Source organism: Silene latifolia, chromosome Y (genome assembly GCF_048544455.1).
Source record: "Silene latifolia isolate original U9 population chromosome Y, ASM4854445v1, whole genome shotgun sequence".
Classification (NCBI taxonomy): domain Eukaryota; kingdom Viridiplantae; phylum Streptophyta; class Magnoliopsida; order Caryophyllales; family Caryophyllaceae; genus Silene; species Silene latifolia.
This window is the reverse complement of record NC_133538.1, coordinates 214,065,717-214,070,384: the sequence shown is the minus strand read 5'-3', so window position 1 is coordinate 214,070,384 and position 4,668 is coordinate 214,065,717. Positions and strand designations below refer to the sequence as shown.

Here is a 4,668-nt window from a genome sequence, read left to right as displayed (position 1 = left end):
GCCCGAGAAAACCTTTAGGAGAAGACGACGATTTTGGAAGGAAGTGAAAGAAGCCACTTCGCCCGTCCAAGTTGAAAGTGCTAGAAAGTCTTACTTAGACGATCTAGAAGCCCTTGAAGAGGAGGAGGTTTCAAGTTCATCATCTCCACCACCATCACCATTTACTACCAAAAAGATGGTGAGACTTTCCGATCACTCAAAGCCCACCGCGGCCATGCTTCCGGCCGGAATCACAACCACTCAAATCACCGCGCCGGAATTTGAGATCAAACCGGCTTTCATTAGCCTTGTGGAGAGGAAGCAATTTGGAGGAAGTCCTTTGGAAGATCCCAATTTGCATGTGCAAAACTTTTGTGACTATTGCTCCATGATCCGTCAAACGGGCGTCACCCAAGCCCAAATAAGGGAAATACTTTTCCCTTTCTCTTTGAAGGACAAGGCCAAGCTTTGGATCAATAGCCTTGACCGCACCGCCATGGGAATCACCAATTGGGAGACATTGGCTCTTGCTTTTTACCAAAAGTTTTTTCCACCGGAGAAAACTCAAACTTTGAGGAGCCAAATCACCGGATTCCGTCAACAAGCTCTTGAGAGCTTATATGAGGCTTGGGAGAGGTACAAAGAGCTTCAAAGACAATGCCCACATCATGGGCTAGATGATTGGTTTCTAGCAATAACATTCTACAATGGATGTTGTGCCGAGTCCCGAAGGATTCCTGATTCCGCCAACAATGGGCGGTTTGATCAAATTGACACCGACCTTGCTCATGCCACGATCGAATCTATGGCGTTCCATGATGCCCAATATGTCAATTCCCGAGTTGTGCCACCCAAAGGTAAAAAAGAATCCTCTAACAACTCCGTTTTGCTAGCTCAAATTGCCTTGCTTCAACAACAATTGGCGGAAAGAGATGCTAAAGATTCCATCCAACAACTCAATGTTGTATCTTCAACAAGCCAAATCATTGTTTGTGACGGTTGTGGAGGTGCGGGTCATTATGCCGCTGATTGCCGAGCTCCCATTGAAGAGGTAAATGCTTTTCAAGCTTTAAGACAAAGTTTATATCCACCGGGTACATTTTCCAACACTTATAACCCAAATACAAAATTTCACCCGAACTTGTCTTACAATAGCAACAATGTGTTTAACCCTCAACCCCCACCACAACAAAATGCCTATGTCCCTCAACAACAAAAGTATATCCTTCCACCGGGTTATCAAAATCAACAAAGGCCCCCACAAAACAATTACCAACAAAATCCACCACAAAATGGCCAACACAACAATCAAGGAGTTGGTAAGCTCGAGGGCATGATAATCCAAATGCAAAGGGAATTATTGGCTCAAATTCAAAAGAATGATCAAGCTCATAGTGCCGCGGTCAAGATGTTGGAACAACAAGTGGCTCAACTAGCCGCTTCTAGCTCTCAAAGGAAGAATGGTCAACTACCTCCTCAAGGTGAGCAACCACATGAAACCGTTAATTCTATTTCCTTGAGAAGTGGTTCAAGCTATAATGGGCCATCCATGACTTTGGATGAAGAGGTGGTTGTTAAAAAGGCTAAGCTTGGGGGAAATGACAAGAAAAAGGCTAGTGAAGAGCCTATTGTTAAAGATCGTGTGCCATTTCCTCATCGATTGTTGATGCTAAAGAGGAAGAGCAAGCTTGATGCCAAGGATGTTGGGTCTCCTATGCCAAATGAAAGTGATGAGGTGGTTGTTGAAGAAATCTCTCCTAATGCTAAGGAGAGTGATGCCGTTTCAAAGAAAGTGGATGCTCCTAAGGAGAATGAGAAAGAGATAGAAAAAGATGTGGAGGATGCTCCTCCCAAAGAAGTTGTTCAAATACCATTTCCTCATCGTCTAGCAAAGCACAAGGAGGAAGGTAAGTTTGCTAAATTTTTGGAAGTTTGTAAGAATTTGCAAGTCACCGTCCCATTTTTAGAATTGCTTACCCAAGTCCCCTCCTACGCAAAGTTTATGAAGGAAATCCTCTCAAAGAAGCGATCCTTCAATGAGGTTGAGACCATTGCTTTCACAGAAGAGTGTAGTGCACTCTTACAAAACAAGTCTCCCCCGAAACTTAAGGACCCCGGTAGCTATTCTATTCCTTGCACTATAGGCAAATATACCATTGATAAGGCCCTTTGCGACCTAGGTGCTAGTGTGAGTGTCATGCCTTACTCCCTTTGTGAAAAACTTAACATGGGTGCTTTAAAATGCACAAGTATTACATTGCAAATGGCGGACCGTTCTTTAAAACGACCTCTAGGTGTCTTAGAAGATGTTCCCGTCAAAGTTGGCAAGTTTTTCATACCCGTTGACTTCCTCATACTTGAAATGGCCGAGGACTCACAAACCCCAATTATATTGGGTAGGCCATTTTTACGCACCGCGGGTGCGTTAATTGATGTGAAAAATGGGAGGTTGACATTGGAAGTGGGTGATGATCGGGTTTCCTTTAGCAAAAACAACACCGTTAGAAGCCCAATGTTACAAGAGTCTTGTTATTTATTTAGCACTGTGGACTCTTCTTATGCCTCTACTATGCTTGAATCCTTACTAATGGATCCGTTGGAGGACGATATGGGTGTTGTTTGCTTTGTAGGTGACGATGCTAAGGGCACTATTGCTAAGAGTGCCAAAAAGAAGAAAGGGAAGTTTTATTTGAAGAATTTCAAATGGTTGCGGAATGCAAAGATAGCTATGCAATGGAGCTTGGTTGGTGGCAAGCTCAAGAACAAAACTTGACTCAAATAGCTTCTTACGTCGTGCGGGACGTTAAACCAGCGCTTCTTGGGAGGCAACCCAAGCTTTTTATTGCTTTTATTTATTTTTGTTTTTAATTTTCTGCATTTTATTGTTTTTGTAGATTAGTAATAAAATGTTCGACTTGACGATGTTTCTTTTTGTGATTCTTAGGTGAAAATGAAGAAATGAGGTTTAGAAGTGAATATGGCACGCTTCCCCATGCAACAACCCCGTTCGGGGACGTGGTTTTCGAAAAAGAGAAGGAAATTACATCAACGCGGAAAAGAGGCAAAACCTGAAGAGGAGGTCAACCCCGATCGGGGTTGGTGGCCCCGATCGGGGTCGTGGTTCCGTGGATTTTTGGCCTTTCTTCCTTATGCGGGTAAAGAGTGAATCGTTTTATCATTCTTATATAAACCCGATGGTACCTCCATTCTCTTTCTCTACCATTTTTCTTCACTATTTTTCACTTTGGTCACAAAGAAACATCTACATTCCCCCGGATTCATGCTAGCTTGGGGGAGATTAGCAAGTCGAGTAAGTTTTTTAATTGCTTTGCATATTAGTTTAGATCTTGCAACCCATTAAACATAACCTCTAGTCCTTCCTGTTTTGTGCTTTGAGCCATTTTAATGGTTTGATTGGGTGTTTTGGATAGTTGGCACATTGAGGACAATGTGATGTTTAGCTTGGGGGGAGATATTGCATTTGCATATAGTATAGTTTGCATGTAGTGTAGAAATTTTGAAAATTTTTGGGAGAAATTTTTGCTTTGTGCTTGCTTGTAGCCTACTTTCCTCTTTGCTTATCCTAAAAATGGCTTGTTGCTAATGATTTATTCTTTCATGTTGGGATATTAGCTACATGGGGATGTCTTGACATAGTAGGTGGGCGATGGAGAATGAACCAAATAGGCTTGATCTTGACTATTGGCAAGCTACAAGATGGTAAGGTAGAGCCTCTCTTTGACCGATGCATCCATATCCGGTCTCTCTTAGGTGAGTGTAGGTCTCCTTATGATGTGTATTACATCAAAACGCACAAGTATGGTTCTCATGTCATCTCTTGGTAAGCATGCATTCATTTGTTATAGCATTTTGGAGCCATTCACATGAATATAATTACCTTTTTGACCCCTTCACAAACAATTTTCCCTAGCTACATTATAACTTGCCTACCTTGTTGAGCTAGTAGCTTGTTTGGTCTTGTTTGGGTGCTCAATTGGGATTTGTTTCAAAGTTTGAATATCTTGTGAGCTTGGTCTTAATGCTCTTGAAAAAGAAACGAGAAACGAGAAAAAGATGAAAGAAAAAGAAAAGTGAAAAAGAAAAATGATGAAAAAATGAGATGAAAAAAAGATGAAAAAAATGAATGAATGAGAAAAAGCATGGAAAAAAGAAGAAGTATGCATTGAAAAGAAAGAAAAAAAGAGAAGAAGAAAAGATGTGAGAAATTCTCAAGCATTATTCATATATTTTGGAGGATTTTCTTATGATTAAATTGCAAATTGGGTTGTAATTGGGATTGAGCACCTTTACATTTTGGTAGTTGCTAGCTTGACTTAGCTCCACATTACCATAATTCATTTGTTCCCCCTTCTTACCCATTACATATTGCCTTCTTCCTACCCATTTGGCTTCTTTATCATGCTTACATTTGATTGTCTTTGCTTGATAGTTTTGACATGTTTACCATATTAGATTGCGGGCACATTATTATAGGTCGAGGATAGTCGAGTGTTTATTCACAAAATTGTCCTTTCACATAAAAAGAGTTGAGTGCCCCGTGAGAGTCCATAAGTCAAGAGATCATGCAAGAGCTTAAAGGTTCATTCAAAGTTTTCTATGCTACGCCGTCGTGTAAATCTCATCCATGTCTTGCTTTATTCCTTGCCCATGTTGTTTCGGGTTTTTAAA

General features: G+C 41.0%; 1 non-coding gene across 1 annotated transcript; it reads right to left on the bottom strand.

Annotated features, from left to right (window-relative positions):
• Positions 1-547: 547 nt before the first annotated feature.
• On the bottom strand, positions 548-654 carry LOC141635041 (small nucleolar RNA R71). The gene has a single exon (XR_012539749.1). It is a non-coding gene; the product is annotated as a small nucleolar RNA R71 (small nucleolar RNA).
• Positions 655-4,668: the final 4,014 nt, after the last annotated feature.